A 25062-nucleotide genomic window follows, 5' to 3' on the forward strand; every position below is an offset into this window, starting at 1 on the left:
TTTAAATTATCTGGAAAATTACTTTAATTCCCACTATCATTTTGCATGTTACAAACCTTCCTGACTTTTAGATATTTTGGAAAACAAGTTGTGGATTGAGAATTTTCTGACATGCCTTAATAAAGAATGTTTGCTGTAGTTTGGTATTTCTGGACACCACTTTTAATGTGTCAAGCCAAGCATAAATGCCAGGTCCATATTCAGATAAGTGGTCTCTACTTTCAATTTTATTTTTCCTTAGTCAGGAGGAAGAAACTTAGGTTCATTGGTAGAAGCCATGAAGGGGAAGTCTAGCAGTCCCCATAAAGTCACAACACTATATGGGGGCTGAGGCACAGTATGTCTTTAAAAAAAAGCATTTTCACAGTTTGGCGACCATGGCCATTGCTGCTATAAACATTGGGGTACAGATGGCCCTTCTTTTCACTACATCTGTATCTTTGGGGTAAATACCCAGTAGTGCAATTGCAGGGTCATAGGGAAGCTCTATTTTAATTTCTTGAGGAATCTCCACACTGTTCTCCAAAGTGGCTGCACCAACTTGCATTCCCACCAACAGTGTAAGAGGGTTCCCCTTTCTCCACATCCTCTCCAACACATGTTGTTTCCTGTCTTGCTAATCTTGGCCATTCTAACTGGTATAACGTGATATCTCAATGTGGTTTTAATTTGAATCTCCCTGATCGCTAGTGATGATGAACATTTTTTCACGTGTCTGATAGCCATTTGTATGTCTTCATTGGAGAAGTGTCTGTTCATATCTTCTGCCCATTTTTTTATATGATTGTCTGTTTTGTGTGTGTTGAGTTTGAGGAGTTCTTTATAGATCCTGGATATCAACCTTTTGTCTGTACTGTCATTTGCAAATATCTTCTCCCATTCCGTGGGTTGCCTCTTTGTTTTGTTGACTGTTTCCTTTGCTGTGCAGAAGCTTTTGATCTTGATGAAGTCCCAAAAGTAATGGATAAGGAAGATGTGGTCCATATACACTATGGAGTATTATGCCTCCATCAGAAAGGATGAATACCCAACTTTTGTAGCAACATGGACGGGACCGGAAGAGATTATGCTGAGTGAAATAAGTCAAGCAGAGAGTGTCAATTATCATATGGCTTCACTTATTTGTGGAGCATAACAAATAACATGGAGGACAAGGGGAGATGGAGAGGAGAAGGGAGTTGAGGGAAATTGGAAGGGGAGGTGAACAATGAGAGACTATGGACTCTGAAAAACAACCCGAGGGTTTTGAAGGGGTGGGGGGTGGGAGGTTGGGGGAACCAGGTGGTGAATATTAGGGAGGGCACAGATTGCATGGAGCACTGGGTGTGGTGCAAAAACAATGAATACTGTTACGCTGAAAAGAAATAAAAAATTAAAAAAAAAGCATTTTCAGTATTATATTATTTATATTTGAAATTAAACAAAAACTTTCAGTTTCCTAATATGAGCCATTTAAAGATTGTCAACATTTTGGCTGATATAGAGAAGATGGAATGATTCTTAGTGTTTTTTTGGGAAGGGATGTCATAATATGTTAAAGGGAAGGATGTGTGTATGTGTGTACATGGATGCATAATCATACATATATCCACTCATCTTTAATGAACCAGGTTCAGGACCTCAACACAAGGATGACCAAACTTTGACTGGGACAATCTAAGTTTATGTACATACAAGGAAAAGAAAAATGGTGCAGTGAGAAAGTTCCAGGATCAGAAAATTCAAGAGCTGGTTTCCTGTTGAGCTAGGGTTCCAATTCTGAAACCTTGAGCAAATCACTTAATCTCATCAAGCCTGTCTCTTTATCTGTAAAATGTCTCCTTATCTGTAAAATAATAGTAACTTCTTTTTATGATCTGTAAAGTTGAATATACATATAATAAATGACAAAATATTTTTTAAATTGTGAAGTGCTGCTAAATGGAGGTGTTATTATTATAATACCATCACTTCCATACCTGAACTTATCTTGAAGTAGGCAACAAAGATCCACTTATTGTCAATACATATGTATATATACACATATTGCTAAATATACCATAGTTTTTCTATTTTTGGCTAAAATAGTCAATCATTTAAAAAAATGTTCTTTCTATCCTTAAGTTAGAGGAAAGGACAAGAAGTGCTTTAAATAGGTGAAGGAAAGCACAATAACTATCTTTTTAATCCTAGTTTTATCCAGCCACCATGCCTGATTGTGAATGGTCTATGTATGAATATATTTTTGAGACCATAAAGAATTATTTTAACTTAAGCGTCTTCTCAAAGGCAATGAGAATATTTAAGTTCAGGTCTAAAATAATCATTTCTCTGAAAATAACATTCTTCTGCTTATTCAGACTTTATCCTCTTGCTTTTGGTGTCTTTTTGGCATGTAATAGACAGCAGCAAACTCCAAACCTTCCAGGATCTTGTCTCCTCCCTTGGGAATTCAAGATTGGACTCTTGACCTTTGATCTTCTCCATACTGCTCTCATGGAGAGCCCTCATTTGACAGTCCTGGAGCAAGAAGGGAGAGATATTTATAGAACATCAAGTTATTGTACAAGCTTGTGTCTCTATGGTTAAATACTGGGTTTCTGCCTCTAAATTAGTAGTTTAGTATGTTTTCTTAAGTGCTGGAAATTTATGGAATTATCATAGTTGAGTTCTTGTTCCTAAAACAAAAACAGAAGAAAATACCAGTTGCTGATTTCTTTCTATTTTTATGTCTTTGGATGGCTTATATTTCTTTGCAGTAAACAAGCAAGAGTGTTATAGAATTGTTTTCCTCAGAATCTGATTGCTTTTGGGGGAATACTCCATGTATATCTTTTAGTGATGATGCTGTTCTCACACACAGGAAATCAATAATAGAAAAAATAGTGTTTACATTATGTTAAACTATTAGCCATTTCTTTGACCTTTTAATATTTTGTCTGACAATCAAGATGATTGGTGAAGTATTAAATCCATATGTTGCTGATAATTACCAAGAAGACTTAGAACATATTTCAGATCATTTAAAACTAGGAAGAACATCTGGGGAGGTGATGGGATTCCTAAAGCTAATTCACAGTATCATAAAAAGCTCAAATTAAGACACTTTGACCCTATGGAGAAGAATTCCAAATAATTTATGTAGATATTCCCTCCATCTCAAGGAGGGAGAACATAGCTCTCATTCCTTAGGTATGATCTATCTGCACAGTGACTTCCTTCTGAAGTTACAGAATGGACTATGAACTTTAGTTATTAGTAATATATCAGTAATGTATCAATAACTGATTACTAATGATGTATCAAAGTTGGTTCATTAATTGTAACAAGTGTATTATACTAATGTAAGATGTTAATAATATGGGGATATTGGATGTGGGGTATATGGGAATTCTCTATACTATGTTTCAGTTATTCTGTAAACCTAACATTACTCTAAAGAAGTCTTTTTTTTTAAGTGATTTTGACAATTCTCTGATATCCTTCTAGTAGTCAAAACTTTATCAAGATTGTCTTCTTGAATTCTTTGAATGACAGGCAACTCACCAGTTCCAGAAGCAGTACTTTGATTAATTTATAACACCTGGTATTTTTGTCTTGTTTGTTTGCTTTTTGGTAGGTAGTAATAGCTACCAAAGAAATTGGAGGTGGCCAGGATTAGCTACTGACCCACAAACTTCCTACATGGCTATAATAAAAATAAGAATAAAAATAAGTCTCATAAGAGATTCTTCCTGCATACACTGATTGCACTGTCTTTCATTAACAAGCAAGCAGGCACAAAACAGTTCTTATAAACTGTTCTATAAATTTGATGAAGTCTAAGCTCTTGGCACTCTGATCACATCTTGTATGAAAGATTTACTCTAAGCAGGCATAATATTCCAGGGTCAGAATTTTGTGCCCTCTAGTAGGTAACATGGAATCAGAAATCCTCTTAAACCAATGACTAGAACTAGGCATCATTTCTATCATCCAGGTTGCAGGATTTGTTGGATTTTCAAACTCCATTCATGCAAGTGTCTTTGAACTGCTGTGGCCAGTTTACATATCTTGGTATTTCTAATGTCACCAGTGAGAGCCTTTTTGTAATATTCATTATGCTCAATAGTCAGTCATCAGTTTAACCAATAGAACTGATTTTTGACATTATGGATGTTAATTAGCAAAATAGCTTGTTCACTGAGATGCTGGTAACTGAAGGACTTATAATAGATACTCTGGAGCATGCATGATCTTTTCTGATGTAATGTAGGTGACTACCATGAACTCTGCATTCTGGATATCATAGTAGCTAACCATCTTTAGAATTAAAGCTTTAGCTGGCCAAACATAATATTACATTGATTATATGAAAAGTTTGAAGTAAACTGCAGACGTCAGTAGAAGGAAATTCCATTTTTTTTTTTAAACAACATAACCAAAAGTCTTCTTCTGTTTTCCTTCTATCCATTCTTTTCTTTGGGGCAAAAATAATTATGCTTAAGTTTGCACCTGACATGAATATCATGCTTGAGTATGGTATCTTTGAGAGTGAACTCCAAGTATTGATAATTCTTGGGACAGTATGGAGAGAAGGAAAAGAATGGAAGAGTGGGTAAACACAGTGACAGAGAAGTACTTTGGATTCACTGTCAGAGAACTACAATGAACTAGTGAAATCTTCTTTTCACTTAATTTGGTTTTCTAAATTTTTATTTTGATCAATAATAGAATTGGTTTTGAACACAGTATTTTAAAATATTACACAAAAGTAATATTCTATGTAATATTCTATATAACACACAGTCCACTACCTTTTCCAACATTATTGTAGAAGGCCAAGTGGGGAAGGGCTGGGACATGTGTTCTTGATAGAAACAATACAGATAATAATTAAAATAATAGTAACTAACATTTATGTATTATCTACCATGTTCCAGGGATAACTTCTGTTAACTGTTCTAAATACATTATATATCTTAACCATTTAATCCTAAAACAAATCTAAGCCATATATTTATGGGAAACTATTACCAATGACTGGATAGACTATCTCACATTGTATACTAGAAAAAGTTGCTGTTCTATGACAAAAAAGCTAGAGTGTCAGTTAGAGAAAATAAAAAGCAATTAAAAAGAATGGCCAAATAGAAAAATAAGGAATTTAATACCATTAGCATTCACTGAGCCCCCACAGAATGTATGTCTGTGCACCTAGACTATTCAAAAATGTCTAGAAAAATTTAAGTTACAGTCCTTTCATGGCACGCTTTCTTTAAATTTTTATTATCTTCTAAGCTTTTATTATTCCTTAGCTGTCTCATAGATACAGAGATGAGATATAAACTGTATAGAAGAAAGTGACTTTATTTTCAAGATCTGTTATATAAGAAATTAAGGAAATAAGAATTCTGGGGAGATGGCAGGAGGTGGCAATATAATTTATGACTATCCCAGAATTCTCCAGTAAGCACAGGCAAAGTAGCAAAATCAAGACTGCAAAGATGAAACCTACGACAACAACAAAATAAAACCAGTGCCCTAATACATGTGCATATAGGGACAAAACCTTGATAGCAAAATGTCAGATGTTATCACCAAAATTGTGCAAGAAGCAGAGGGAAGACATTGAGACTCATTTTGGACCTGGGTACTGGAGAACCTCCAAATCACCATTGCTACTCACAGAAGCTCAACTGATTCTCGGAGGTGGTGTTGGAGGACTCAGTTCTTGGTGGGTGCAGCGAGGCCCTTGTAAGATCAGATGATGCTCTAGCTCTCTGACTCTATGAACTCTTGAAACTAAGTGAAGCTCACTTTCAGAACAGAGCCCTGTATTGAGGTGCTGGAAGTGGGACTCAAATCGAATAAGGTGGAGACTATAGGGGCATGGAAATAGAAGGTCCCACCAAAAGTGAGGTGGAGGAACAGAAGAGGCAAATCTCATAAGCCATAATTTGGGATCATTCATGGGGAAGGGGGTAAAGAAGAGAAGAGGTTGTGCTAGAATGTAAATTTGAGCCCCCATTACTGCTATGAAAGTATAAAGCACACTCATTTCACTTTACCATGAGGAACAGAAAAAGATTACAGTCACATCCTGTATAAAGTTATTATAAGAAAAAAAAAAGAAATGAAGTAGAGTAATGTATCTAAAGACAATGAAGTCATTCCACTAAGACTGGTTTACAATATTGATAAAAACTGAACCTAATATTTCGAAATGAGCCAAAAGAAATGGAGAAGTCACTAATAGATACAACAGAATAAGACAAACCTGAATTAGAAAAACTCAGAGATGAGGTGATTGAAAAAAAATAAGATTTGGAAATATTGATGACATAACTTAGGAAGAATTGGTAATAAAATTAAAAAATCAAGCTCAGCAATGAAATCTAAACTAAAAGGAACAAATGAACATTTTAAGAATATAGATGATGAAAAGAAGAAAACATTATAAAAACAAATGGATTAAAAGGACTGAAGAGAGGGTGACCCCTATAAAAGCAGACAGAGGAAATGCAACACATATATAATAGAGAAAGAACCAGGGCAATGGAATAGAACAAGTACTCCAAAGTATGATTCAAGAAAAAATTTCCTGACTTGAAAATACTTATTAAAAGATAATACTGCAAACCTGGGAAAATGAACTCAAATATGTATTTCACTAAAACTAGGGACTTTAAAGAAAAGAAACAATCCTTTGGTCATCTAAGCAAAAACCTTTATTGTAACACATTTAAGAGAGTCAGTAATTGAAATATGAGCCAAAGATATTATAACTTGTCAAACTGACCTTTAATAATAAAGGTTATAGATAGACTGTTATAACTATGGAAAAAACTCTTAGAATTTGTATTTTTGAGACCTTATGAAGGGTGCAGTAAAAAACAAGCTTCAGGCAACTAAAATGACTATAGAGAAAGAGTTGAGATCATTTAATATAAATAAATATCTGATGAACTAAGATTACATAATATTTGTAGTGGAGACATTTTATAGTACATAATGACTATGTAGTCTGACAATGTAGATAAGTATAATTATAAAGAATTTGGGAGATAACCAGAAAATTATTAATATAAATAAAATAAATTCACTTAATGAACTTACAGGTTAAATTGGGAATAAAAGGAAATTTTTTCAACTTATATGCTCAGGAAATAGAACGGGAGAAGTATTTATTTACTAGCTAATTTCAATCATGTGTAGAATAAGGAACTAATAGACAATAACAAAAAAAGGTGATGGAAAACTAAGGATTACTAAAGTAATCATTAGAACAAAAATATAAAGTGTCTGAAATATTGAAAGATACATTAAAAAAGACAGCATCAACAAGAACACAGATTGAAAGACTGAATATATAGCACATACACACACACCACACACACCAATAAAAACTGAAGTCAAATACATTGAATACATCAGTAAATATAAATGGGCTTAACTCACTTTTTAAGATAAATAAAAACTGAGGTTGTCTGACAGCAAAATCTAATACTGTATGTTGTATACAGGCAATATACCTAAAGAAAAAAAAAGACAGTCAGAAGGTGAACAAAGATTTAAAAAGTAGGGCTTGCTATCTTGGTGTTTGACAAGGCAGTGTTCAGACATTAAAGCACTGAAAGAGATAGAACATTTTATGATACTTAAGGCTATAATCCACAATGAAAATATAGTAGTCATTAATGTTTATATTTGCAATAACATAGCAATGAAATTTATAAAAACAAAACAAGTAGAAAACATAGACAAAAATATACCAGTAATTGGTGGTTTTAACACATTTCTCTCAAAGATAGATCAAGTGGATAAAAATAGTATATAGAAAATTTAAATGATCTAATCATCAAGATACAGTTTACAGATAAATGTTCAATTCTGAATCCAGTTAATAGAGAATACCCTTTGCTTATAAATGCATGTGAAATAGTTACAAAAAATTTCTATGTCTAAACAACAAAGAAAACCTCATTCAATTAGAAGGAATAGAAAAATTACAAATGAAATTTTCTGATCATAGTGCAATAAAATAGAAATTAGCATAACAACCATAAAAATACTATTAATTAACTTTCAGGTCAAAAGAGGAATAAAAACTAAATTGGAGAAATCTTTGAAATAAGAATAATGAAAATATGACTTAAAATCTATGGCATACAGTCAATGCAGTTATCAAAGGAAATTTTGTGACTTAAAAAAATCTACAATGATTAAAAATGAAAAAGAGAAAATAAATGAAAAATTCAACTTAAAACATCAACAACAAAAAGCAGGAGATAATAGATGAAAGCAGAAATTAATTAGCTAGAAACAAAACAAAACAAAAAAGTGGAACAGCTCTGTAGGTTAAAAAAAAACAAAAACAAAACACACAACAAACTTTGTTTAAAAATCAACAAAAGAGACAAACCACTGGCTAATGGAATCAAGAAATAAATGAAGTAATTTTGTGGTGGGCATTAAGGCAGTCACGTGATGTGAGGAGCACTGGGTGTTATACGCAACTGATAAATTATTGAATACTAGATCTGAAGCTAATGATATACTTACTTTATGTTGGGTAATTGAATTTAAATAAAAAAAGAAAAAATTAAAAATGACAAGGTAAAAGAAATTATTCAATAGAGAATATTAATCATAGATTATTTTGTATATTCTATGCATATAAATTTGAAAATCTAGATGAAAAAGTAGAGTTTTCTAGAAAATATGACATAGCAGAATTGATCCTAATAGAGATAAAATAAGCTGATTACTATAGAAGAAGTAGAAAAGTAGATAAAGAGCTCGCCTACAAAAAAACATCAGGCTCTTAAATGTTCACGGGGGAATTCTACAAAAACCTTCAAATATAAAATAATCCAGATTCAAATGAAACTAAACCAAGATATAGGTAAAGGAAGAAGATTTTTAAATTTGTTTTATAAAATGAGATAATATTGACTCCTAAATTTGGCCAAGGGCTGCACCAAAAAAAGAAAATTTCAGAATAACATCACATATGGATGGTGATAAAAATTCTTAAAATATTAGCAAACAGAATTTAACAGCACATTAAAAAATAATGCATCATTACCTTGTAGGCTTTAGTCCAAGAACAAAAAGCTTATTTAATACTGGGGAATACAGAGAAGTAACGAAAATATAATTATCTCTGTACCTGCGGAAAGGACGTATGGCAAAATTCAATGTCCTTTCATGTTACAAAACATTCAACAAAATAGAAATCTTTGATATTTTAGAAACATGGTAATTAACCTCAGTGTTAAAACCTCTTACTTGATGGAGAAAGATAGGGTGTTTCCTTCTAAAAATCAGAGTTGGGAGCAAGACAATGATGTTCACTACCTTCACCACCATTTTACATTGTGTTGTGGGTGTCTGCTAATGGAATTAGACAAAAGAAGGCAATTAGCAGTAAGGAATTGAAAAGGCAAGATTATCTTTACAGGTTTATTGGACTGAATAGCTCAAAGGTATCAATGGAAAAACTACTATAAATAATAAAATAATTTCATAGAGTGATAGATTAAAAAATCAGCATACAAAAATAGTTTTTATACATAAAATTATATATATATATATAGTTGGAAAGGAATTAGACATATATATATTAGATTCCTTTCCAATTCCTTTCCAACGATATATAAATATTGGAAAAGAAGACACCACTTATAATTGTCAATAAAGTAAAATAATAAGATAAAGTAATAACCAAATAAAAATAAGATAAAATAACATGGAATAGAATGAAATGAAAAAAGTGAAGTAAAGAAAATAACTAGTGTATATGTAACAAGACATATTAAAAAACTTATAAAGAGAATTTGTAAGCATTTCTTTCAAAGTACAAAAGTAAACTTGAACAAATGGAAAGGCATACTATGTTCTTGGATGGATGATTCAACATTATAAAGTTGTCAACTCTCTTTAAATTAGTTTATACATTTAATGTCATCAGGTTTTTAAATTTTTTATAATCAATTAGACAAGTTGAATAAAAGTTCACTTGGAATAACAAACAAGAATAGCCAGGAAAAGAACAAAATAGAGAATGGAGCTAGCACAAGCTGATAATAAAACACATTACAAAGAGAGTCGTTTGTATACATCAATAAACTGTCAGACTCATGCATTGGAATAGAACATCCAGAAATAGATTCAGTTACATATGCAAATCAGTGGGGAAAGAGATGGACTTATAAAAAGTGTTCCTATGAAAGTTGGATGACCTTATGCAAAAAGATAAAATTGGGTCCATTCTTCACATCAAATAAACTTTAAGTGTATTGGAGATATAAATGTAAAAAACAACACCCTCCAAGTACCAGAAGGAAATAACAGTGCACAATACTTTTTCTGTGACTTAAACCTCAGAAGCAAAGGTAGAAAAGATTGATTCACAAACAACATAAACAAATTTTGCATGGCAGAAAAGATCTACCATAAGAAAGGCAAGACAAATATTTGAAAGTTATGATATAAAATGAGCTTCTAAAAACAGAGGGGTAAAAGGCAAATAATTAACCACTTACAGGATCACAAGGAACAGCAGAATGTATTCAGGGAGGCCATGGGGATATAGTCAGCAAAACCTGGATTGAGGAAAACTGTGGGAGAGGCAATCTAATATTCTCAACAGTGAGCAATAACAACCAATAGCAAGGGAGAAAAGGAGACGAGCTATAGTCTGAAGAAACATGTCAACAAAAAACAATGTAGGGACCTTATCTGAATCTCAATTAAAAAAAAATCTCCTTGAAACACTAGTAGAATATTTGATACTATTAGGAAATCACTGTTAAAGATTTTTTTTTTTTAAGATTTTGTTTATTTATTTGACAGACAGAGATCACAAGTAGGCAGAGAGGCAGACAGAGTCGGGGTGAGGGGGTGGGGGAGGAAGCAGGCTCCCTGCTGAGCAGAGAGCCAATGCAGGGCTCAATCCCAGGACCCTGAGATCATGACCTGAACTGAAGGCAGAGGCTTAACCCACTGAGCCACCCAGGTGCCCCCCTTTTTACGGTATGTTAATGGTATTGTAGTTTTATTTTAAAAAAGAATCTTTATCTTTTATTTAAGAATCCTTAGAAATATTTATGGGTGAATTGATACATTGTATTAGATGTCCTTCAAATAATCAGGGGAGTAGGGGGGCAGCTTGGGGTACAGGTGAAACAAAAATGGTAAGTTGAAAGTTGTAGAAACTGAGTATTGGATGTGTGAGAGGTTATTATACTTCTGTGTTCAGTTTGAATATATTTGAAATTTTTTTATAAATAATTTTAGAAAAATTAGGGGGTGTCTCTATTCCTAAAACACCGGTCGGACTTTAGGTTTAGAAGGTGTTAACCAAGCACACGAGAACTTCTTCAAAACTCATTTAGGACTAAAGTCCTAAGTACACCATGCCAAATACTTCCCTCTTATTTGCCAAATCATTTGTATTTTACAAGTAACTTAATTTAGATGTTTCTACTTAGCTCATTCAAATATTTTCATATGAGAACTATTTGATGTTCATTTCCCACTCATCTCCTCCCACCCAAAAAAAGAGGAACGACAAATGCTTATCTTTTAAGTTGTGTTGTATTTGAAATTTGAAGCTGTCATTTTACCCAGATAAACAAAAACTGCTCCTTAAATGAACACTGTCTCATTTATTGATTGCTGCATAAGAAACCACCCCAAACCTTCATGGGTTACAACAACTATTTTATTGTATCTTGTGGCTCCTCTGCTCTTGCCTGATGTTTCTCATGTAATTCCTCATGCAGTGGGGGCTGCAGCTGGGTTGGCATGGGTGTCTCAGGCCTTGGAGCTTCTCCATGTAGCTTCCCTCCCCACATGGTGTCTCAGCTTTCAGAGCCTGTCCCCATGACCACTCTCTCCAGTAGCACATCCTGGACTTCTGGCATGGCAACTCAAAGCTTCTGGAAGGAAGCAGAAGCTGCCAGACCTTCTTTTTTTTTTTTTTAATATATTTTAAAATTTTTTTTAAAAAAATTATTTATTTGAGAGGGAGAGAGACACAAGCAGGGGGAGTTGGAGAGGGAGGCAGGCTTCCCACCGAGCAGAGAGCTCAATTCAGGGCTCGATTCCAGGACCCTGGGATCATGACCTGAGCCAAAGGCAGACGCTAAACAACTGAGCCACCCAGGCACCCCTGCCAGACCTTCTTAATGTCTGGGCTCAGAAGTCCCAAAGTAGTCTTCCATTTTCTATTGGTCGAAGCAGTCTTGGGGCCAGCCACGTTTCAACGGGAGGGAAATAGACTCCGTGCCTTGGTAAGAAGAGCGGCATGTACACAGAAGGAAGAGTGGGATTGTGGGAAACTATTTGGGGCCGTCTTGGGAAACTAGCTGCCGTAATAGTTTATGTGAAAGCCAAAACGTACCTACTTATCAGGGCCTACCTCTCATCAGTTTGGATTTTATATGTGTGTGTGTGTGTATAAAAAGTATATATTTTAATAATATATATTATATATATTATATATATTTATATATATTTATATATGTGCACACACACTATATATATACTATATATATACTATACTGGATTATATATATATACACATATATATATATTTATATATATACTAGCTCTCTCTAACACATGTATGTATAAATAGAGCACATTATATATATGTGAGACATGAAGTGTGCTTTAGTGCGAGCTCAGCCAGGTAGGCCCATATGAATGACCCAAAGCCTCATTTTTGTTTGCGAGGAAAAATTACATGGTATAGAAAGTGTGTGTAAGGGTCTGGATGAGGATTTAAGAGAGCACACAGGCTCTATTTTAGAACTCGTCAAACCGCGATGTAGCTCACAGAGATGGGTACAATTTCTAACCCTTCTCTTATGACTGACTTGATACATGACTTGTCTTGGGGGAGAATGCTCTATCTTTGCTTTCAGCATTCTTTCTCTGATGTGTCTTTTCAGTTGTGGGGACTATGGTTTTAAACCCACCAAATGCAAGGAAACAATAGACGTCTTTCTTAGCTACTTGTAAAGGTCACATGGAAAATGAGCATGGGCAGAGTGCTTCCAACTAGACATGCAAGCACATGCATAAATGAACACATTTAGGCCATTGTTTGTCAGTGTTAACCCTTTGCTTACACAGGAGAAAGAAGATTGTTTTTCTTATCTTCAGGGGGTTTTAAATTCAGTTTGTGTGAAGTAGAATAGAAGTGCATCATTGAGATTTTCACTTGATCTGTTTGTGGGGGAGCTCTGGACAGAATGGAGCTGGTGCCTGAGTCCAGGAAGAGGGAAGACACTAAATACTTAGGGTCTTTCCTCTCGGTCTCAGGACAATAAGCAGACCAGAGCTGTAGGAAAACCTTTAAAGGCCTCGAGCTTTATAATGATTATGCCCTCTAACACAAGTCAAAAGAAGAATAGCAGTACTCTGTAAATAAGTAGAAGATAGTAGAAGATACTCTGACTTTTATCTGACTTTAATGTGGTTATTTTAAGAGTCTTTGTAAAAAATTGAATACTGAATTCTTTCAAAGTTGTTTTGTTTTTCTCATGATTTAGTGTTCTTGCTTTATTGGAACCTAAATACTTGCATTGCTCTGGGGGCACTGTAGCTCCAGCTCTGATCTATCTTCTCAGAAGGCCCATGTGATTACTTGTCAGGAAAATTGGGAGTATGGTCTGCTCACCGATGTAGTTTATTGACTGATATGTTTATACTGATCTAGAGTGCTGTTTAGTTTTGGTTGGAAGACAGCCGCTTTGTGGAGAAACTGGTGAGGTTAGATCACCCTCAGATTTCTGGAAAAGATTTTATTATAATAGATCTAGCAATATGTGGGAGGACTATAATACCTAATGGATCACTGGGGGGTAGGGAGAGTGGGGGTGGGGGTTGAGAAATCCTGGCCTTCAATGCCATTATTTCCAGAAGCAAACATGAAAACACTTTAATCCATTTCCCACAATGTAGTTTTCTAAGTTTGTAAAATTCTGCTTTATGATTGCCACACATAAACAAGAAGGGGCTTGAATATATGCTTTACTGTAAAAAACTTTTTTGTAAAAAAAGTAGTAACTAGCGGGGTTAAACAAATGCTTTTGGCAGCTTTATTGAGCACATAAGCAAAAAGAGGTTTGCTTCTCCTATAAAGGGACACAGGAAAATAAAAGCCCTCTGACCTATGTGTGAGAGGCATGCATGAGAATAAATAATAATAAAAAGATTTAAAAACCCCAGCATGTCTTTCTATCGGGATGGAACAAAAAAGAAAATATGCATCGTACATAAATCATGTCTGAAAGACTGAGAACTTGGGCAATCTGAATTAAATTTGATGAAAATAGTGCATGGAATTGATGATTTCATTTTGAGTGCACAAGTCATTTTTTTGCTTAAATTTTTTTCTCTTCTCTTCTTTCTTTTCCTCCCTCCCCGTCCAAGTACCCCTCCTCCCCTCTACTTCCAAAAGAAGAGAACACTGTTCTCAGAACTCTCTCAGGCTTTCTTAATTGAAAGCAAGGATTCTGAGTCACTCCTTTCTATTAAGTGAAACACTCTTGCATGGATCTCCAGGGATGAAGTGATTAGCACAGCAAGAAGCCGGCAGCCTCCGGTTGTCCCTGCAAGTGGTGGAAAGAATCAATACAATTTTGCAAAGATAACAGTGAAAGAATGGTATTTTCTTTCAAAACATGTCCCTCTCTGAAACATCAGTGCAGACATATGTCAAGATAGAAACGGGATTGTATTTCTAACAGTTGAAGACTCAGATTTCGTCAAAGAAGACTGTTTGTTCTCCTGCCCAAACCGTATCCTACACTGTCCCCTTGTCTGGGCTATCATGGAATATAACATTAACTTCGGACAGTGGAGGTTGAGCTGGTGCCAGCCTTGCTAATGAACATGTGGTTTCAATAATCATGTGGCTACTTGCACGTCAGGTGGCAAGGTGCCAGGTACTTAATGTCAAGAGGGCAACCGATGTAAAAAGTACCATCTCCTGATACGCTTGCGTTTCCAAAAATGCTCTGGGCCCAGACGGAGACTCTGCCAATTGGGGGTGTCACTCAGTATCAAGGAGCTTATGGCACTAAGAGATGAGGAGGAGCCATGCCCAGGGCTCTGAGAACCTGAAGTGTCCCAGAGTGTTGTCGATAATGAAATGGATTACACTGCAGTGTGGAAACACTCAGCCTGGCTCACAAGGGCAGTGGGAGGAGAAAGGATTAGGATCACTCCCTGGTTCGAGTTCCTGGTGTTCTGGACTCTGGGATTTGAGGGTCTGAAAGCTAGAAGACAGTGAAATGAATTACAGTTTAATGATATTCCCACTACACTGACAAAATGGATTCAATTACATAATGGTAGCATTAAATGTTATTAAGAAGGGATCCAGAGTCTTGAGGCCAGACTCTCAGAAAATCACGATAAGCTGTTTAAAACAGCTGAAATAGCACATTTATAGGCTTTCCAGTCCTGGGTTTGTTGAAGAGGAAAAGAGTTAAGTTTGCCCAAACATTCTGCAGTGCTGCTCTGTTATCAGGGCCTTTTGTACGTGAAAGGGAGAGTTAGGATATATCTGATTTGATTATTCTATCTTCAAGTCCATTTTTTCTCCCCCGCCCCAGAAATGCTTTTGTGCCATGCAGAGCAAAGTGGCTTGCCCCAGGCCTTGGGGATAGGGCCATGATTTTTCTTGGGGGCAGGACCCCTTTTTTAGGGTGGCCAGATTTACAAAGAATGGACTATTTTTCTTCAATTCTATGTTCTCATTTGAATGAAAGACCTCTTATTTTGGTTTCACTTTTAAACTGGAAATTTGCACACTCTGTAATGTGCAGATCCAACAAATACATAGATTCATGTATCGACCACTATAATCCATACACAGAGAGTTCCATCACTTCAAAATGAAAAGAATATCTTCATGCTTCTTGCTTGTGTCGGTTTTGCATCTTCCTTCCAGCTGCTGGCAGCTGCTGAGCTGTTCTCCATCCTATAGTTTTGCCTTTTCCTGAATATCATGGGAAGGGCACCTATGATACCTTGTCTTTTGGGTATGACTCTTTTCTGTTAGCAAAACCATTTGAGTTTCTTCTGTATTGTTCCATGTATTGGTGGATTACCCTTTTTTATTGCTGAGTAGCATACCTTTGTGTGAATGTACCACACTTTGTTTATCCATTCACTCAGGAGACACTTGTGCTGTTTCCAGTTTTGAGTGATTGTGAATCAGGCAGCTATAAACATCTGTGTACAGGTCATGCGTGAACATAGGTTTTTACTTCTCTTGGGTAGAATCCTGAGCATAAGCTTGCTGGGTCCTGTGGTCAGGATCGGTTGAACTTTGTAAGACATGGCTAAATTGTTTTCCAAAGGGGCTAGGACATTTTGCTTTCACACTAGCAAAATATGAGAATTCCAGATGCTCTGCGTCCTCATCAACTCTTGGTACTGTTAGTTTGGTCTTTTAAATTTAAATCATTTGGGGGGCACCTGGGTGGCTCAGTCAGTTAAGTGTCTGAGTCTTCATTTTGACTCAGGTCATGATCTCAAGGTTGTAAGATCAAGCCCCGTGTCAAACTTCGCGCTGGTTTAAGAGTTTATTGCTCCCTCTCCCTTTGCCCCTCCTCTCTCTCTTTCTCTCTGAATAAATAAGTAAGTGAGTGAGTAAGTAAGTAAGTAAATAAATAAATAGTTTTGTAAGTAAGTAGTGGTATCTCATTGTGGTTTTATTTTGGGTCGTTCTAATGACAAATGATGTGAACATCTTTTCATGTGCTAATTTGCCATCTGTGTGTCTTTTTTGGTAAAGGGTCCAAAACTTTCATCAATTTTTAAACTGAGTTATTTTCTAAGTTTTGAGAATTCTTTATATATTCATGATATAAATCCTTTGTCAGATATATTATTTGTAAATATTTTCTCTCAGTATTTGATTGTCTTTTGATTCCCTTACAGTACCTTCTACAGAGCAAAAGTTCTTAATTTATATAGTACAATATGTAAATCTATTCTTTTAGAAATTGTCCTTTTTGTGGTATATCTAAGAATTCATTGGTTACACAAGGTTACATAAATTTCACCTATGTTTTCTTCTAAGAATTTTCTAGTTTTATCTTTTACATTGGATTAATTTCAAGTTATTTTTGCATAGAGTGCAAGGTATGTGTTAAGGTTCTTTTTTTGCACACATATGCATTACATATTTGAATATATACACACATTGCTCTAATGCGATTTGTTGAAAATGGTATTTTTTATCCATGGAATTGCCTTTGCACATTGATGAGGAATTAGTTGACTATATTTGCACGTGCATTTTTTTTCTGGACTCTATTCTGTTATACTGATCTGTATATCTATCCTTTTATAAATGCAAAGTTTTTTTTTAACTGAGGTTTTATAAAAAGTTTTAAGAACATATAGCGGGAGATCTTCAACTTTGTTTTTTTCTTTTTCAGAATTGTTTTGGCTATTTGGTGTTTATAAAAAATCTTTTTGAAACACTGATTGAATTTGCATGGTATCGATAGATCAATTTGTGGAGAATTGACATCTTAAAAATATTGAATCTTCCAGTTTATGAACATGGCATATATTTCCATTTACCTAGGACTTTGCTTTTTCTTCAGTGTTTTGTAATTTTTAGCATACCTATTCTGCATGTATTTTGTTAGCTTTGTACCCAATTATTTTTTGGTCAGATGTTATAAATGGTATTGTTTTATGTATTTTGAATTTCATTTATTCATTACTGATATACAGAAATACAGTGGATTTTTGTATATTGATTTTTATCCTACAACCTTACTAAACTATTAGTTTCAGAAGCTTTTTTTTTTTTTTGTAGATTCCATGTTTCTCCTTAGACAAACATTTGAGGGAGTTTCTTTTCGTCCTTTCCAATCTCTATGCCCTTCTTTTATTTTTTTCTTTCCTTATTGCATTTGCTGGAATATGCAGTGTGATGTTGGATAAGAGTAGTGAGAGAGGACATCCTTGTCTTGTTCCCAGTCTTTTCATCTACTAAGATGATCACGTTATTTTCTTCTCTACTTTGTAATATGGTGAATTACATTGATTGATATTTGAATGTTGAACAAGCCTTACATTTTGGGGGCAAATCCTACTTGGTCATGATATACTGTCTTTTAAAATCTATTTTTATAGATTGTTACCTTAAATTTGCTAATATTTATACAGGATTTTTGTGACTGTGTTTATATAAGGATTTAATGCTAACATTTTTCTCTAAGTACTGCTTTAGATACATTCCACAAATTTTTATATGCTGCTTTTTAGTTTTTAGTTTTCATTTAGTACAAAATATTTTAAAATTGACCTCAAGACCTTCTCTTTGACCCATGCATTATTTAGAAATGACTTATTTAATTTTCAAATATTTGAGGATTTACAGATATCATTTTGTTACTAATTTTTAAATTTATCTATCTTCAATATGGTAAAAGAACACTCTTGGTATGATGTCTTTTCTTTTAAATTTGATAAAGTTTATCAGTGGAGTAGAATATGATCTAACTGAATATTGTAAGTGAACTTGAAGGGAATATGTATAGTGTTATTGTTGGGGGTAATATTCTACAAGTGTCACTTTCAGTCTACTTGGTCTATCAATTACAGAAAGAGGAATGTTGAAATTTCCACTACTATTGTGGATTTCTCTATTTCTCATTTATACTCCATAAATTTTTCCTTCAGGAATTTTGAAGCTCTGTTGTTAAATGAATACACATTTAGGATTGTTATATCTTCTTGGGGAATTTATCCCTTTGTTCAGAGGTTATTTTTCTCTTTTTTCCTTGGTAATATTCCTTTTCTAGACTACTTCATTTTATATTAATTATATTAATTGAGTATGCCAGCTTTTCTTTTAATTTTTCTAGTATAATATGTGTTTTTCTATCCTTTTACTTTAAATTAATCTTCGTATTTAAATTGAATTTCTGGTAGATAGCATATAATTTAGGTCTTGCTTTTTTATCCAACCTGATGATCTTTGTCTTTTCATTATTTTGTTGAGATTGTTTGTATTTAATGTTATTGTTAATATGATTGGATTAAAATCTGCCCACTCACTTGCTGTTTTCTATTTATTCTATCTGTTCTTTGTTTATTTTTCCCTTTTCAGCCTTTTGGTGAGATAATTTATTATTTCATTTTATCTTCAGTATTGGCTTGTTATTTATACCTCTTCCTTATTTTTACTTTTTGTGTTTGCTCTAGTTACAACATGAGTCTTTGTTAATCTGAGTTTACCTTCAAATAATATTATATTGCTTCACATGTAGCATAAGGACTTTATAATAGCATATTCTCAATTTCTTCATCCCATACCTTATGCTCTGCATTTTAGTTTTGCTATGCTATAAACACACAGCACATTGATAATATTTTTTGCTTCACATAGTCATTTTTTAGAACAGTGAAAAGCTAGAATGAAAATGCATTTAAAAAAAAACCCTTATTCATTCTCTTTACAACACTCTTCATTTGTTTGTGTAGATCCAACTTTCTGTCTGCTATTATAGTCCTTCTGCCTGAAAGAACGTCTTTGACTATTTCTTATACTGCAGGTCTACTGGCAATGAATTCTCTCAGCTAAAAAAAAAAAAAAAAAGAAAGCAAAACTCTCTTTCCTTCATGTAAAAAAAATGTTTTTCTGGGTACAGAATTCTGGGTTGACGTTTTAAAAATACCTTCACTTTAAAGATGTCATTCTATTTTTTCCTAGCTTTCATAGTTTTAGATGAGAAGTTTGTTCTTATTGGTGTTCTTCTGTAGGTAGTATCTTTAGCTTTATCTTGTTTCTAATAAAATTTATTTTTAGAGCAGTTTTAGATTTACAGAAAAATTATGACTTGTGTAATAGTTTCAATACACGCCATATCCAGTTTCCTTTATTATTAATATATCACATTTTTTGACAGATCTGTTACATTAATGAAATGATATTGATAGATTATGAAGTCCATACTTATTCAAATTTTCTTAGTTTTTACCTTATGTCCTTTTTGTGTTCAGGCATTCCATCTAAAATACCATGTTATATTTAGTCATCATATTTCCTTAGTCTCCTCTTGTTTGTGACAGTTTTTCAGAATTTTCTTGTTATTGGTGATCTTGATAGTTTTAAAGAGTATTGGTCAGGTATTTTTTTAGAATTTCTCCTGATTTGGATTTGTCTGATGTTTTTATCATGCTCAGGCTGGGTTTATGGAATTTTGGGAGGAAGACTGCAAAGGTAAAGTGACATTTTTGTCTCATCATATCAAGGGTACATGTTGTCAACATGATGTATCACTGTTGGTGTTGGCTTGATCATCTGGCTGAGGTAGTGTTAGGTTTTTCCACTGCAAAGTTATTCCCTTTTTGAAGTTTATGGAAGGAGATGAGTATACAAAGCCCATACTTAAGGAGTGGGAAGTTATGCTTTCCCTCTTTAAGGGGAGAATATCTTCATAAATTATTTGGAATTCTTCTGAGAGGGAGATTTGTCTTTTCTTCTCTAGCTTTTGTTTAGTCAGTTATTTATTTATATCAGTATTAATGTACTATTTATTTTTGTCTGCCTTCAACATTTTCTTCTTCTTTCTTTGTGTTTTAACAGGTTTTTTGTTTGTTTTTCTTTTTTTTGGCAGTTTGAATAAGATATGTCTAGGGTTTGTTTTGCATTATATCATGTGTATCCTTTTTGATAGTCTCTGTGTTTCTTGGATCTGTAGTTTGGTATCCATCATTAATTTTAGAAAATTCTTGGTCTTTATACCTTCAAATGTTTATCTGACTTATTCCTTCTCTCCTATAAGATTTCAATTAAGCATATCTTAGATATATATCATTGTCCTACATCCTTTGGATGTTCCATTCTGCTTTTTTCACTCTTGTTTTCTTTCTGTGTTTCAATTTAGGTAATTTATATTGAACTATATTCAAGTTTACTGATTCTTTCCTTGACTGTGTCAGAGATACTGATGAACCACTCCATGACATCCTTCATCTCTGTAACTGTGTTTCTTGTTTCCAGCATCTCTGTTTGAACCTCCTTTGTTGTTTTCATCTGTCTGCTGAAATTAGTTGTCTGCTGCTGGATATTGTCTCCCTTAAAGACATTAGAGCCTTTAACATATTAATTTTAATTGTATTAAATTTCCTGTCTTCTTTCAACCTTTGTGTCATATCTGAATCTGGTTGTATTTATTTACTCTAAATGGTGTGTTTCTTCTTGCTTTATTTTTATATGTTTGTAATTTTTTGTTGAAAACTGAACATCTTCTGTAGGATGGTAGATCATAAAGTGTTTTTTTTTAATGCCTAGAAATAAATACATTTCTTTCTGCTAGGACTTAATGTGAATTACTGGTCAGTCTAGTCAGGAATTGAGCTGGTATTGAGGATTGTTGTAGCTATAGTTACTTACAGTGTATCACAGATTTCAAATTTCCCTAGTGATACTTTGTGTTTAGGTTGGAAGTTGGTTTGCCAGAGGTTTTTTTCTCAATGTCCATTCTTAACTTTTTAGCTTTTTCCTTTGCACTGCGCTTCAGAGGAAGTCTCTTTCCATATTTTATATAATCCTTCTGCACTGTGCTTGTTACTTGATGCCTGTTAGCCTGCTGATGTGGAGTCAGGAGGATATTCTCTGTTGTTCTCATTAAACTTGTTTTCGGCAGGCACTGTGTCCCTGAACTTTTTCTATGTTTTTAAATTAAAAAAAAATTTTTTTTTTGCTTTAAAAAGCATAGTGTCTATTCTTAAGGATCTGGGGAAAAGTAAGGAGGTGTTTTGATGCAGTTTAATTAAAAAATATGCCAACTATATGCCAGATAGAATGCTGAATGCTTGAGATGCAAATGTAACTATGACTTGGCTCATCCTATTCAGAAGCTCTGTAGTAGGAACTACAAACTGGTAAACATTATAACCTACTGTGTATCATGGTAGGAGTAGACTCTAGATGCTTTGAAATGCAACTGTGGCCTTTTTAGCTCAGTGTGGTTTATGGTGAAGCTCAGGGAATTCTTACTGGGGGAAATCCAGGCAAATCACAGTTTCTCTAGGACATCTTACCTTATACTCCTTCAGGCAAGTGACAGTGGGTTTGGGATGAGAGAGGGAAAGACATGTGAAACTGAAGTAAGGATGCAGGAGGTACATGAGGGAACTATGGAAAAATACAGCACATTCTGGGAGTCATAGTCTCTGCATTACTTCAGGGATCTTCATGGTGTCATCAAGAAAAATCAAGATTTTTTGCTTCAGATGGATCTAGTTTGAAATCTGGCTTTCTTACCTACAACCTGGAAATTACCTTCCTCCTAAGTTTCAATTTCCTCATATATAAAATAGTAAAGGTATTTCCTGCTTCATATGATTGCTGTGAACATTATGTGAAACACCAGGCTTCTAGAAGATTCACAGTGTGTATCTATTATTGCTGTCATTGTCATTTACAGCCACTAAAATAAATGTTTTAAAATCCTTTAGGTAACTAATCATGAGCTGACTTCAGGGTCTTCTAAGGAGTCCACTTGGAAACGAGAAGCATCTGTTTTTCCTGTAGAAGTTCTTCCCCAAGTGGCTGATTCTATGCTAGTGGTGAAGAAGCAGCTTGAAAATAAGATCCCATTAAATTCTATTTAAAAATTTAGCTCCTATGGTCGTCTCTTCCAAGAGCTTAAATCTCAGAATTGTATCCTGTGAGTATATAGACTCTACAGAGTTCATAACCCCACAGTGTCTTGGCCATGTGTACCCATCTGGTACATTTAACCACCAAACTGGAATATGATATTATATTTTCTGGGCAGGATTAAGAGTGAGTTCTCTTAGGCTCAAATGACCCCTGCAATCAGGGGCAAGAGGGCTATAATTGACACGTCACTCAACAAACATACTAAGAATAATAGAAACAGAGATGAGTACTTTGCCTTGTGGTGAATGCCCTCCTTTGGGGGATTAACAAGATGGTTAGAAGATGAGCAGAAGGCCACACTAACTTTCTTAGCCCTGCTTCTTCCTTTAGCATATAATATAGTTTGTTTTAGGAACTAAACACCAGTGATGTGGCCATGACAACTTCTTCCTTAGAAAACCAAGATTTGTCTTCTTCACAAAGAGAGGCTATATGATTATGGGAGCTGGGTGGATGAGGGGTACTTCTATGCCAGTCTTCATTCATTCATTTATTCCTTCATCCAGTGTATCCAAATGTATCCAATGCTTTGTTTATGATTGGCTGAACTTCAAGGAAAAATGCTGGATTTTTTGACTTCTCTAATGAAGTTTATAGTCTGCTGGAGGAACATAGGTGCTAATCAAATAATCACGAAGATAAACATATTTCAGAGATAATTACTCTGAAGGAGAATTATCTGATTATCCCCAAAGGAGATAATTTCTGAACTAGGTGAGCTAATCAGGGATAGGGTAAAAAATATAGAAAGAAGCACACAACAAGTAACTGGAGTAGCATGTACAAGGGTCCTGGGAATAAACAGAATGGCAAATTTGACAAACAGAAAGAAGAACCATGAAAATGTAGTATGAAGAGTGAGGGAGGAGGGTGGTGCAAAATAAATCTGGAAAGGGGGCAGAGGTCAGGCCAGCAGGGCTTTATAAGGCATTTGTTGGTTGTCATTCAAGGGGCTATGGAAGCCACTGAAGAGTTTTAAGTGGGGCACAGTTTGGAGGGGGTGACCATGGTCTAATTTGAAAAGATCACAAAGGCTGCAGGGTGGAGAATAGATTGGGAGGACAGCAGAAGTAAATGTGGGAAGACTAGTTGGAGGTATAAGTATGGTTTCTTTTTTCCTTTATAGAAAGAAGAAACTTGAGTAAGTGTAAATGTCAATGGGAAAGATTCAAGTGAGAGGAAATGTGGGATATAAAGGACAGAGAAGAGATAGTGAAAGGTACCTGAAAAGGCCAATCTAATAATTGGAACAATTTGTCTTAGAAGGGAGAAGGACTAATTCTACTCTAACTGAAGAAGAGAAACAGAGGATGAGTAGACTTAAAGAGTTCACCGTGGGAGCTTTTGTCTTATGGCTTTTCTTTGTGAAGTAGGAATTGAGGCCATTTGTTAAGAGTGAGAAAGAAGGTGGGGATAAAAGGGCAAATTAAAGATCCAAGGAGGGTGGAGAAAATTTGAAATACTTACTCGAAAGTGGGAAAGAGAACTGATATAGATGCATGTAGGAATCTTGCTAAGATGTGTTGAGGACACATTCATTTTGGTGTTCATAATTTTTACCATGATGCCCCTATGCTCCATCTGCCACTTTCTCCATCAATAATTGTCTGTTTGGGCTCAGGCATGAAGGAAAAAGTTGGGTTCAGGTAACACTGGCATTTTGTTAGCAGCTGCTGATATAAATGTAAATTTTAAAAAAGGAGTTTAGGACCCTGGCAAATATGTTACTGAAATGATGTAACATGAAATTCAGGTTGGAAAAGAGGGATTAGATTGGGAGGAAGCAGAAGGGTAAGTAGAATGGAGATCCTAAAGAAATTAAAGAACATATGTAATCTAAGGAGCCAAAGCTGCAAGCTGAATGAAAAGAGTTAGTAGAGCATGATTTAATGATTCTGATTATAGAGAGGTTTTGGGTGATGACCAGTGCTAGGGTAATTTGGGGATAGGCATATTTTTATGTTTCTGTTCTGTCTGGGCTTTCTAAGCAAAGAACATGAGTAACCTTAGTTAAATGATGATTGAATAACAAATATACCTTAAAAGCTAGAGATAGTGTATTACTCCAGAGAGACTTAGAGATTTACTTTCCATGGAGTCACATTCTTACATTTCTGGGTAGTAAAAGCTCAAAGACCTTCCTGCAAATTCTCAGAGAGGATTTGTTCACATTCCAGAGTAAAAATCTCTTTTTCTCTCTCTTTTTCCTTCCAGAAGGGAGGAGGGTTGGATTTGTCAGCCACCCTATATAAGCTTTTCATTTTAGGGAACTTCTCCTGTATACAACCTTGCTGTATGCATGGAGTACTTCTTTTTGGCTCTTGTTGTGTCACCTTATGGTGATTGGGGCTCAGGGAGCTGGCACTAAGATGCTTTGT

This window comes from Martes martes (assembly GCF_963455335.1).
Source record: "Martes martes genome assembly, chromosome: 3".
NCBI lineage: Eukaryota > Metazoa > Chordata > Mammalia > Carnivora > Mustelidae > Martes > Martes martes.